This window comes from Mus caroli, unplaced genomic scaffold (genome assembly GCF_978045245.1).
Source record: "Mus caroli unplaced genomic scaffold, Mus_caroli_1 scaffold_9, whole genome shotgun sequence".
Taxonomy (NCBI): Eukaryota; Metazoa; Chordata; class Mammalia; order Rodentia; family Muridae; genus Mus; species Mus caroli.
Window position 1 is genome coordinate 98,814,277 of NW_028227264.1, and position 13,334 is coordinate 98,827,610.

Consider the following 13,334-nt stretch of genomic DNA (forward strand, 5'->3'; position numbering starts at 1 on the left):
TATAGGCTTTTTAATTGACACATGATGCATCCACTCAATACACAAGGTACTCTCTCTACACAAGACAGTCAAAAATGTCTATTATACACATAGAAACAATTTTAACAGAAACAAAATCACGCTATCTCCAGGATTATTATCAGTGATTGGGGTCTGGTGTTTCCAATTGCTTGACCTCTTACTCAGAGAATCAAGAGAAAGGCTTATGTGGACTTGCAAAAGCAGCAAGGGAACTTTTTTTGTTTTTTTTTTTGGTTTTTTTGGTTTCTCTGTATAGCCCTGGCTGTCCTGGAACTCACTTTGTAGACCAGGCTGGCCTCGAACTCAGAAATCCGCCTGCCTCTGCCTCCCGAGTGCTGGGATTAAAGGCGTGCGCCACCACGCCCAGCTGCAAGGGAACTTTAATCATAAACCAGCAAGGCAAATCAGACACACTCTCAAGAGCTGGCAGCTAGCCACACAGGGAGAGCACTCAGAGGTCCCAGTTATTGCTCGGGTCTCCCGTTTATGGTATTCCACAAAAAGAGGAGTTTGATTACTAGGGGCTTAGTTTGGATGGCTCTCTATTTTGATTGCCAGATCGTTATATAACCATTTCCTCCCATGCACATATCCTTTCCCACAATGCATCTGACTTCCATCATATACACACCCAGTTACTCACTGAGATAAGATGGCAAATAAGAGATTCTGCCTAAAAGTTCACTTGGGGACATTTTTATTTTATTGTGTATGCACTGAAAAACAATTCAGGCCGGACTGGCCTCTTATTCTTAGTCCTTTACCTACCCAGAGTATAAATGAATAGAATCTAAGTTTGATGGTCACTAGAAGGAATAGAAACACAGTCCATTGTTCAGAGAAGGATGTGGATGCAGCTCAGTGAGGAGAGTGGTCCTGGAATGTACATAGGTTGCTGGGTACACTCTTCAGAGACTCTTGACTTATCAAGACAAGGATGCTCTGTTTCCAAGGGCAACATTAGAAGAAGACTGTGTGCATAGTCCAAACCAAGTGGAGTTCTAGGTTGCTAAACTATTCCCTATGCTGCCTCAGAATAATTTTTTTAAAGTGTTACAGTAGCACTGTGGACACATTGCTATTTGAAGCAACAAAATCTGAAAATAAACTAAACCCTAATTGCAGAGGAATTTAGGAACGATGTAACTGGTTTCTATGATATTAACTTCAGACTCAAAATTAAAAATTTTTAAAAGAATCCTTGAAGTATTTTGTAGCAATGTCAGATGAATGTGTCCCAATATTAAATTGCATATTTAGTGTGCATAACTGTGGCATGGACAGGAATATTATTTATAGACACAGAGAAATGAGCTGAGGGAAATATACCAAACTTCTGATAGTAACAAAGAAGGAATAATTTATGAATAATATTTCTTATTTTTCACGTTTTCTATTATACTTTTTTCAGTTCTGGGGGTTGATGTAAAATCCAAGTCAAGTACTTCTCTACCCACCAGTCCCCTTAATTTCTTGAGGTAGCGTCTCACGTAGCTCTTTGACTTTGAACTTGCTATATATCTAATGCTGGCTTTGAACTCACGATCTCCTTGGCTTTACTTTCCAAGTTCTGGAATTACAGATGTGAGGCACTATTACGAGAACTTTTATCTTTAAAAGATTTCCCTAAGAGAAAGAATTTTCCAAAACAGCACAGCAAAGATTACTTCTCGTGTTCTCAATGCTCCCCTCCCCCATACTCCCACTTGCCCCCTTCCCCATCTCATGGTTGAGAAGATCCTTTTGTGACTAAATCCTGAAAGATCCCAAAGAATCGTTCTTTCACCAGGCCACACTAGAAGGACTGGTTGAACAGATACTTGGTCTACTTGCTGGGATGGAAGCGCCCTTCCTATAAAAGGAGCTGTCTTTCACAAACTCAAAGGGCAGGAATTGGGAAAGATTTCTTCCTGAGAGCTGCTGTCAGGGTTTCAGACTGGAACTGCCGCAGCCAGCCCTTTCACCCCCAGGCCCTCCCTGTGGTAAGGGGGTTCTTCTCTTCTCTTCCTGTTCTTTCTTCTCCTTCTTCCTGTCCTGCCTTGGTCTATCCACTTACGCTTCTGCCTCTTGTTCTCTCTGGATAGTATACATCTTGATTCTTTTTTGGTTTTTCGAGACAGGGTTTCTCTGTATAGCCCTGGCTGTCCTGGAACTCACTTTGAAGACCAAGCTGGCCTCGAACTCAGAAATCCACCTGCCTCAGTCTTCCGAGTGATGGGATTAAAGGGGTGTGCCACCACGCCCGGCTTGCATCCTGCTTCTTGCTTGATGTGCTTGTTCCCACAGACAACCTGAGACATGCTAGCAGCTTTTGCTGTGAGGCATCCTCTAGGCAAATGGATCCTTTCGTATTTTAAGCCATCTTCTTTTAGTATCTAATTGCCTGGCTCCTGGGTTTGACCAAACTTGGGAGAGAACCACCTAGACAATCCCTAGGAGGGAAACGTTAGAGTCAATGCCATTGAAAAACAACAAAATAAATGTATATCCCAAGAGGCTTGACTTTACACACATAAGAGATTATTTGCAAACCTCAGGATTTAATAACCCATGAACTAAAAGAATTTCTGATCCTGTCAGACATGCTCCGGTCATGAGGACATTCGTGAAGGGCTATGCAAGCTGTGCCTGACCCCTCTGCCCAGGCTGTGTGAGAATGGAAGGGGAGGAGGGGGCAGGTGGAAGCGGGGACATTGACCTGTATTCCAGATATCTTCAGTGGTTAATTCTCTTGATGATTTCACAGCAAGCCTATGATCAGCTTTTATTGTCCTTCCTGGAAAACCTGAAGATCAGAAAAGTTCATTAGCCACACCCAGGTCATCCAGCGGGGGAAATAGCAGATTGGGAGTGAGAACTTGAACTCAGGACTCTATGAGTCCGAAGTTTGCTGTGATGACTCCTGGCAGCCAACCGGGAACTTGTTGAGATAGCTGGCAGTACAGTGTTGGGTTTTTAAAGGCCAAAGGCAAAGTTTGAGTCATCTCTCAGAGCCTGGCTCCAACTATCACCAGCTCCATGGGTCACTCTTGACACTGGCGATATCTCATATCTTTGAAAAGACAAGGTATTCCTGAATCACTTCAGGGTGTTATAATCTCAAGAATCATTTATGGCCACTGCCCTAATATTATCTGGCCTCACGTCACATGAGAAGCAGCTGGCCTGAGGGGTGTAGTAGGCTTAGGCACAAACAGCGATTATCTATCCTAGTTGCCTCTTTCCAGCAAATACCATTCAGCGCCCTAGTCAAAATGCAGAAACCCTGAACAAATTACACTTGTAATTCCTCTATTCCCTGGTCTCCTGTGGAGAGAGCCAGACACCTGCACACGGTCCCCGAGCTGTAGAATGTGTAGCCAGATGGAGAAGACCTAGAAAAGATTCTCCTCATGGCTTTGTCCCTCTTTTCCTCAGACCAAGCCTATTCTTATGTTTCAGTCTTCCTCTCAGAAAATTCTACTACTTACCAGACCCTGGGAATTAGATGTTATCTCGACCTAAATTGAAATTGAAATGAACTCACATGATTGGTTTTACAGAAGCACGAGGCAAAGCAATGTTGCACAATGGCTGTTTGAGAAGTGATGTTTCAGATGGTTTTAGATTTATAGAAAACAAAACAAAACAGAAGCTGGTAAGGTTCCAAAGAGAGCACACTCTCCTCTGTCATGAATATTTTACCTGAGTGTCTACAGTTGCTACCACTTAAGGAAACACAGTTGACAGCACACCATGGACCCAGACTTCCATGGGTTGGTTTCCTAAGGTCCTGCCAGGAATCCATCCAGACTCCTTGTTGTACTGATTTGCTGGCCCCCTCGGGCTTGGTTTTTCTGACTCCTGTATGCTAGGTTACTTGCAGAATACTGGGGAGGATTGGAGGACTTCTTCTTGTATAGGCTCACTGGCCTATTTTTCTCAAGGTTAGGCAAGGGTCGTGGGTTTGGGGAAAGAAACATCAAAGGTGAATGAAGTGCCCTTCTCAGCACTCCGTACCCGGCATTCATGATTGCTGTTGATTTTTAACATTTATTTTTAAAGAAAACAAATCATGTGGAAAGCCACCCCCAAGCTAGAAGGAGACCTGCATAATCTCTAAACTGATCGCGCTGCTGCAGATGAGGTTGGCAAACTCTTGAAGCAAACACAACAACGAAATGGTGTTTAGTCCGGGGGGGGGGGGGGGAGGCAGTTATAAGGTTTATGCTAGCTCACTTCCTTAACAGAAATGCTGGTCTTAAATATAGACCGTAGTGAGGGTGCTGTATATGAAGCGTTTTTTTGCAGCACTGAGAACCAGCGCATGCCCAGTTATTACACAACAGCAGCTGTGGAACCCTGCTGTTCAACCTACAGGCCTACAATCCCCGGAAGACAACATTAGCAATGAACTAGACTTCCACATTTCCTGCCTCCCTTGAATTCATAACATTTCCAAATGGCTGGAGCACTCCTGAGAGCCTGCACCATTCATTACCTTGTAGGGAAAGAAAACACTGGCAGAGTGGCTGTTCGTTTGTTGCATAAGAACACCGTCTTTGTCTCAGTGATTTAGCCCTGATTAAATTTAGCTGTCAGCTTTTAAAGTTCTCCGAGAAGCATTCCAACCTAGACAGGGAAGAGGCATGCTGGCACCCCTTTCCTCCTACCTTCGTGCAAATTCCATTTCAAACAGCTGGCCAGACATTTTTCATAGCGCAGACCTTTGCAGGGCTCCAGGTGCCTGGTTTGAATGGCTCTGCGCACCCTTGCTGCTCTGCTGCGGAAGGCATTAGATGTTCCCTGGATAAGGCTCACTCTTGCATCCTTCAGTTGAAACTGCTCTTTTACTTTCTTGGGGGTGTTTGTTTGGTATTTGATTTGATTTTCATGGTGTTTCAATGTGGCAAGTGGAGCCCTTTTTATTTTTTGCTTTTTTTTTTTTTTTGCCTAAGCTACCCGACTTTTCCTGTTTTGGGGTCCTGCCCCTCCCTCCAGCCCCAGTATTTTAACCGAACAATCAAGGTTAGACACTAGGACAGGAAGAGCCGTTTCCCTCAATAAGCTGTCTTTTTAAATGCACTTCCTGTAGCTTTCCTATGGCAAGGGGACAGTTGCCCTGCATCCTTCCAGAGAGGCGTATGAGCAGCCTTGGCGGGGTAGGGGGAGCCCGCAGTGGAGGCGGGGAGCCGGCAGTTGGGGGTGGGGGTAGGGGTGGGGATAGCAAACAGAGTTCCACAGACCCCACACACCCATTCGGATATGTTCTAATAACCTCAGGATTCTCACAGATGCAAACTCAACATCTCGTGCGCTCTCTGGGTTGCACACTCTCCAGAAAACGAAGCAAGAGCAAATGATCTAAAAAGAGGCCCTCCGAATGCTTGAAGTGGATTACAGCTGTTACTGACAGGCTCCGGCCTCCACTGAACATCCCGACAGAGTATTCCGGTTGTTTTGTAATCAGGACCATATGCTCTAGGCTTGATTGATTATCAGGACCCGTCTTAGATGTTACGCCACCACCAACCGCTTTGATCTTCTTTTTCCTGGTCAGCATACCCAGCTGTATAAATAATATTAGTCCAAGCACAATTTCCTGAACAAATGGTAAAAAGGAGGGGAAAAAAAAGTTGATAATGTTCTATGTTTCTGAAAGCACAGGTGCTTCGGATCCATGGGGCTAATCTTGTGGAAACAGCCGACGCTAAGCCTTTTCCTAAAACAGAGAGCTTTTGTGCTTACAGGTCCAGATTTGGGAAGGAACAAGAATTTTCTTGGAGCTAAAAATGTTTCCTTTAGAGCTAATAAATTGCTAGCATTCTGGGTGGGTTTGTTTTTCTTCTCTATTTTTTTGTTTGAGTCATTAAAAAAAATAATCAAAATAACAGTGGCATAAGCTGACCTATTATGATTAGCATAACAATTAACTTCCTGCTCATGAGGGTTTCAGACCCCCTTGAAAGCCTGAGACAAACACATAATTATAAAACCATCTTTCTCTGTGGCTACTTTCACCAAGTGAGCCATGTGGGATTGGAGATTCCTAGAAAATGGCCCATTTTGGCTTCCTTAAAAAAATGCCTCATAACTGAGACAATAACCTCATAGCTGAGTTATTAGTAAAATGATTGTCAAGGGCTGGAGAGATGGCTCAGTGGTTAAGAGCACTGACTGCTCTTCTGAAGGTCCTGAGTTCAAATCCCAGCAACCACATGGTGGCTCACAGCCATCCGTAATGAGCTCTGACGCCCTTTTCTGGTGTGTGTTAAGACAGCTACAGTGTACTTATATATAATAAATAAATAAATAAATCTTTAAAAAAAAAAAAAGAGGATTGTCAAGATTCCATTCCATGTGACACGGGTATTCCTACCCAAACTCTCAAAAGATATTCCTTTATAAATTTCTAGACACATACCAAAAGACCTGTTCTAACCATTTTTCCCCGTTGAGAGGTAACATGGTAGCACATCTGAGACCAATAAAACAGCAATATAATAATAATAATAATAACTAGAAAAGAGAATTCTAGAGCTAGATGAGCCTGATTCTACCACTGTGTTGGCTGTCTGTGTTAGTGCAAACTTGTGAACCATTTGGACCTTGATGTTCTTTTCTATAAAACTGTTACAGCAATAACCTATGAATATGAAAAAGCAGGGTAAATGATTAGATGACTAGCCTCATGAAACTTTGAGCATACCACTCGGCTTTATAGTGTATGCTAGAAAAACATTAGCTTTTGTTGGCAAAGGCAAACAGAAGGTTTTGTAATGGTTTCTGTGATTTCCATCTCACTCTTGCTAAGACAATCAACTTTACAAATCCGAATGAATCAAGAAAATGGGTATGAAAGGTAGAGAATGTTTTTAAAGTTCTGTAGACTGGTGTAAAGAGTATGTCGTCAATATTTTTGCTCCTAATGCTTTTACGTAAAACATAAATTAGATGTATGTGTCTTCTTTGGTTTGTGACGACCCATAAATGAACAAAGTATAGTGAAAACTCGAATACTTCCCGAGTAGTCTCTGATTCATGCTTCCCCCAAAATATACGTGACCAACAAATAATAATTTTTGACAAGTCATATAATAGTAAAGTATAGGTATGTGTGTTCAATAGGAATGTGCGATATTGGGGAGGGGTATTCGGGGTTCCAATCAGAATATGATGGTTAATGACTCATTCACAGAACCCACAGCATCGAAGCATGTTATGAGAGATTAAAAAAAAAAAAGATGGAGACAAGACAGGGGCAGGCCTGAGGGCCATGGCATTGACTAGGAAAAGCTAGGACCCACCTTCTAGACAGAACTGAAATAACTGACTGCATTTGAGGAACTTATTTGAGCCTTAGTTCTCTGACCTGCAACATCAGGAAAATTCCTGGTCACTGTTTCTCACAAAACCAAGTAATATTACTGTAAAAAGATTCTCCTTGTTATCAGAGAACATTCCACAAATGCAGGGTACTTATGACAGGGTTCTTGCCTAGAAGGACTAAGAAACCCTGAAATAAGTCCATGGAAATAAAGGTTCCCCTGATAGATTTTTTAACTCGCTGCATTCCTTTGAAATCAGCAAATTTCCATTTCTCACATATTCTGTCACATACTAACTTCTAATTTACGCAAATATCCACTGCCACTTGGAAAAGCATCCACACCCCCAACCAGACTAGACCCACTTTCTCCCTGTAGGCCGAACAGATCTGTGAGGCTCTCCTGTTTGCTTCTGCCTCCCTCCAACTGTAGTAGAAACTCAAACAAACAAGGATGTACCCTGCTTAATTCACCAGGGCCTCAGACAGGATATTGTGCCTGGCCTGAATTGGTACCCAGTAGATGTTTGCTGAATGAAGGAACGCACAGATGTCACTTCCCAAACAGGTTGCCACCTGGCATTCAGAGAAAAGATGAAATAGGAAGGGAAGGAGGGAAGAAGGAAGGAAGGAGAGAGAGAGAAAGAGAGAGAGAGAGAGAGAACATTGGAAAAATTTTGACAAATGTTTCATATATTTTTCTCTAAGTACTCTGTTTTCTCCTTCCAAGAGGCATGCTAGTCTAAAGTCAGTGGCTGTCACTGTCTCTTATACTCTTATAAGATTGAATGAAACTTGCTCCAACAACCAGCACCATGAACACACTGACATCTCCCTAAACGAGAGAGAGAGAGAGAGAGAGAGAGAGAGAGAGAGAGAGAGAGAGAGAGAGAGAGAGCTGATTATTACTGATCAGAGGTTCTTTTCTCATACCAAAGCTTAAAATAACCCCAAGACATAGTCAAAGTTACAGGAATACAAAGGACTATAACCTCGGAATGCTGCTTAAGGTAACATCAGTCTGACCCTCACAGAGACAGCGGGCTTGCTGTGCAAATGGAAGACTAAAGATCTGTAAAGTGGAGGCTCCTAATGGAGAGTTTTTGAAAGCATCCCCACACGATGACTTTACAAAAAGCATGTTGGCTTAACCCCAGTGGCTGTTCCTTCCTTCATCATAACCTGTTATGCAATGACGCTGTGACTTTGTCATGGTTGCTTATAAGACTGAATGAAACTCTTTCCATAGACTGGCACCACTGACATTTCCACAGAATCTCTAGGGCTCATGATTGGCAGATCTAGGGAACCTGGTGGCTGAGATCAAATTGACTCTGGGAATTCAGCTCCAGTATCGCTTTTCCTCTTTGGGCTTGTGTAGTCGCCATTCTGTAAGGGACACTGTAAAGTCACCACTTGGGAGATGAATGGCCCTGGAAAAAGAAGAAACTGACCTTGGTGGCTTAGTAAATATTTGACCCAATGACTCCACCTCCCACCCCCAGAGTTTAACCTTTAGCCTTGCATGCCGGAGCCTGGAACATGTGAGGAGCTATTTTGGTCAGAATCCTGGGACATGGGGAACAGAAGCTGACACAGGATATGTTAAGCAAACAAACAAATGTATTAGAAGAATCTAGAATAGCTCATAGTAAAGAAGAAAAAGTTGAAGAATCTAAGTTCTTAAAAGAAAAAAAATCGAAGATAGGCTAGGAATTTAGCTTGGAGGAATCGTGCAGATTCCTGTGTTCTGACGCAACTAGGGTGAAATTATTGGATCCATTTTGCTTCTGTGTCACTGCTCTGGACACTGGGATTCCAGGTCAAGACCACTTGACAGGTCAAGCTTCAACCAGGTGCCCAGCTTCACTTTGTTCCAGATGTGGGGAGTTTCTGTAGTCTTTTCCTTGTAGAAAATCAAATTGGTTTACCCATCACGTTGTGTTACAGCAGCTTCATTAGCAGGAAGGGATTCGGTGCTGTACTGGGGAGCTACACAGAAGTAGTCCTAAGCGTGGTCAGCTCAACATCTCCAGTTCAGCCTCATTCCTTCGCTATCTTCCAAATTCTGAATCAGCTTGCTGGACATCTCCTCACCAGGCTAGTATATGCACGCTCTCTCTCTCTCTCCTCAGAAGCAAGCAGGTGTGTATGTGTGTGTGTACAGCTTAAAATGTTGGAGAAGGGAAGACAAGTAAAGGGGGTGACGTTGGCTACAAGCATGGTGGATACCATGGGTCCTTGAGGAAATAAACTGTTTGCAGCTTTCCCCCAGAGTTGAAGTTTTGACTTAATTAGAGTGAACTTGACATCAGTTTCTACAGCAGCACATTGGATTTGGCTTGTGCTGTTGCAACACAAAGGGAAAGGCACACACACACAAGGTCAGCAATGTTCTCTCTCCTTCCGTTTTCTAGAACTGACTTTGCTGGGTGTTTTTAATTCATCATAGGGTTTATAACAAATGTAGCACATTCTTTTATTGATTGATTCTTTTATTGAACCAAAACACCGAGCCGGTGCTGAAGGAATAGAGAAAGGCCGCTGGATCAGCCTTTTGCAAAGAGGCAGCAGCTCAACTCTGGGATTCAAGATTGGCTGTGTCCCCCGATTTCCATATAGGTGACTCCTTAGATGATAAATCATCAGGCCATAATGCAAGATTCTGCCCAATTGTAACCCAGATGGAGCAAAACAACCCTACTGGGAAAGAGACCTCTACAATTAAATATTATGTTTGCCCGGAATGATGGCTTAAAGCCTGTGACACCAACACCGAGGAGTCTGAGGCAGGGGATCAAATAGTCAGCCTGGACTAGGCAGTGGCTCCCAGGCTAGCCTAGGATATACAGTGGAGACCTATTTAAAGAAAACAAACTAGATTCGGTGAGGTAATACAAAACGTCAAAGGCACTTGCCACCAGGTAATGACCCGATTTCCACCCCTGGGACATGCCGGCTAGCAGGAGAGAACCAGCTCCTCCTCCAAGTTGATCTTTGGCCTCCACAATCGCACTTGCACACACGTGTGTGTATGTGTCTGTGTGTACGCATCAGGTGGAGAGCATTTAAAATAACAAGATGCTGAAGCATGCTTTCTCTTGAGTAATAGCCAAGTCTTTAGGCGATGTATGGACTAACTTTTTTTTTCCTTAATGATTTTGTTATAGCATTAAAAAAAAAAAAACAACTTTGTTCTATGTAGTGCATAAAAAGCTAATAATTGACTTTAAATCATGTCGGAGCAGCTCCTTCTGCTTGCTTGGAATTCTTTCTTCTTTCCTGTTTCAGATACTTCCTCTGGCAGATGATCTTCCCTTATGTTTCTATGACTCCAGCCGGGAGGCATTGATGCAGGATGGAGCTGACTTTCACTGGATACCCATCACATGCCCGGCATCTTAACAAGTATCTTTGCTTATGTTATTTCTTTTTTTTTTTTTTTTTTTTTTTTTTGGGTTTTTCGAGACAGGGTTTCTCTGTGTAGCCCTGGCTGTCCTGGCACTCACTTTGTAGACCAGGCTGGCCTCGAACTCAGAAATCCGCCTGCCTCTGCCTCCCGAGTGCTGGGACTAAAGGCGTGCGCCACCACGCCCGGCGCTTATGTTATTTCATTCACACTTGTAGGACTGCCTGTGGATGTCATCTGAAATCCAGGGAGGTTTTTAAAAGTGCCCGGGATCACAAAGCTAGTAATTGGTGAGTTTAAACTGGACCCCACACCTACCAAATTTCAAAGCATGATCTGTTTATTATGTTAGATATGATGTTAGATATTAGTTATTAAGAACTATGAAGCACGAGTGTTACTTGTGCAAAGAGTCCATGAAGGCTAAATAGGAAGCTGTCAGAGACGTACGGAAGTCAAAAGAGAGTCTTTGTCTCAAGGTTCCCTGTAAGGGGCACATGGAAGATAGCCAAGTGACATCTGATGAACTTAGTCATGAGCAGCTTTGGGTCAGAAGGCCATTCTGAAAGCTTAGAAACTACCCAAAACAAAGAGTTCTCTTCCAGTGACATTAATCCACCCTTTCATATAATGAATACTTGGTCCAGTCCTATCAGTGTTTGGGCATACAACGATGAATTATTCCTCATCATCTTATGAATTCTTAGTACTTTCATCAAGGACTTCCATATCTATTGAAGCAAAGAGATTTCAAAGCTATTGGAACAAGTTGAAAGATACTGTGTACTGCACTTAAGTGCCTCTTCTGCATATTGTGGGCACATGCTGATTGACAATTCAGTATCCATCTCGCCATCATTTCCTGTGGAGTGTCTGGTGAGAGTGTTAAATGCAGGCACTCTCAGGACTCCAAGATCAACAAATAGCCAGGCACCTGACCCATGCTGGAGCCAGGCTTTCTAAAGTGAAAGGAGATGTTAGGACAATGGGCAAATGATGGGTGGGCAGTGTTTGGTACAGTGTACTGACCACATCATAGGATGGATCCTGGAGTATCCCATCCCATCAAGGCACTTCTGCCCAGTTCTCTGCTCCATCCTAAGAGTGGACAGAAACACAGCCAGTGAATTTCTGATGTTAAACAATGGCAAGCTAAAGATTCCCCTTGATGAAGTATGGTTATTGAAGGAAGATAGGAGGTAAGTTAGGTGCGTAGAGTAAACCCAGGCACATGCTGGTAAGACACCAACTGCATTAGCTGGAGAGATGGAGCAGAGAGAGTAGAGCCAGAGTCAGAAGGGAAAGGCACAGGTGGCTTTAGTGGTCACTAGACACAAATTGTGGGAAATGAGAAGACTTCAAGAATGCAAAATAAGGCATCTCCCTGACTTCCTTTCTGCTCCTACGTTTACGTGAGTAGGGCTAACCACACTGGATTAGATAACCTATGGAAGGGCTTATTCTTAGATAAGAGTGATTCTCTTTCTCAGCAGCCATTAATTGCCTGTAGTTCTTCACCTAGAGGTGGGACCTTGTGAAATTTCCCCATTCACGTTGGCATGACAACTTGTGATATCACTGGGCTGACCCTGTTTAGGTGACCATATTGTTAAGATTGCATGAGTGTAACTTCCGGGTCATATGCAGAAAGACATTATCTCACGGCCAACCTCCGAGTCCGGACATGCAGAATCTGTGCTCTCCCTGTGCCTTTAGGTTTTGGTGCAGGAGTTGTGTTGGAGATGTATCAACTGAGCTTGGAATCAGGGTCAGTTGTGGCTTTCTGTAGTGATCTCTGTCTGCTGCAACCCAAAACTTCTTTGATGAGGGGTGAGGGCTTCACTTATCTGTGGGAATATGGGTAAGTATCTAGAATACAGTTAGAAATTATATTGGTTTAAAGAAGTGGTGGTAGTCGCTTCCCTTTTAGGATACATGACTTTACCGGTAGTTGGGTAGGTCTACAGAACTAAGGATGAATTTCCTGCCATTAAGTGGATTTTAAATCCAATTAAAGAGTTGTCGGTTGTCAATCAGAGAGCTGTTGGACTGCTAGAATTAATATTGTGAAAATGGCCATCCTACAGGAAACAATTTCCAGATTCAGTATAATTCCAATCAAAAAATCCTCACAAAAAAAAAAAATCCTCACGCTATTCTGTACAAAAATAGGAAAAAGAGAATCCTAAAATTCACATGAAACCACTCCAGATTGCCAAACTAATTCAGAGCAAAAAGAGCAACCCTCGAGGGATTACCATATCAGATTTCAAGGTATATCTCAGAGCCACAGTAATAATAGGAACATGGGCAACAAGTTCTTATTTATGAAGAATGTCTTCTTCCATCACTGTCTTCTGAGTCTTGTGACACATACATCATTTCCTCCTAAAATATTATCCAGGAAACTTGGCAGGGGATACAAATTTCTCTTTCCATCTTCTCTCCAATGGTCCAAGGATATGTGTTTAAGTAGTTTCTTGAAAACAGTCCTGGAGAGCCAGCCACACTCCAACATCAACAAGCACACTCGAAGAATGACCGTGTCTCCTAGGGCTACTTACTACGTCAGAATTCCTACAGACATGCTCACCTATG

At 43.0% G+C, this 13,334-nt stretch overlaps 1 long non-coding RNA gene across 1 annotated transcript; it reads right to left on the bottom strand.

Annotated features, from left to right (window-relative positions):
* Positions 1-1,997: 1,997 nt before the first annotated feature.
* Positions 1,998-4,757, bottom strand: LOC115032135 (uncharacterized). Its single transcript, XR_003837774.2, has 3 exons — positions 4,674-4,757; positions 2,720-2,806; positions 1,998-2,453 (listed from the first exon to the last, which is right to left on the bottom strand). It is a non-coding gene; the product is annotated as an uncharacterized LOC115032135 (long non-coding RNA).
* Between the last annotated feature and the right edge of the window lie 8,577 nt (positions 4,758-13,334).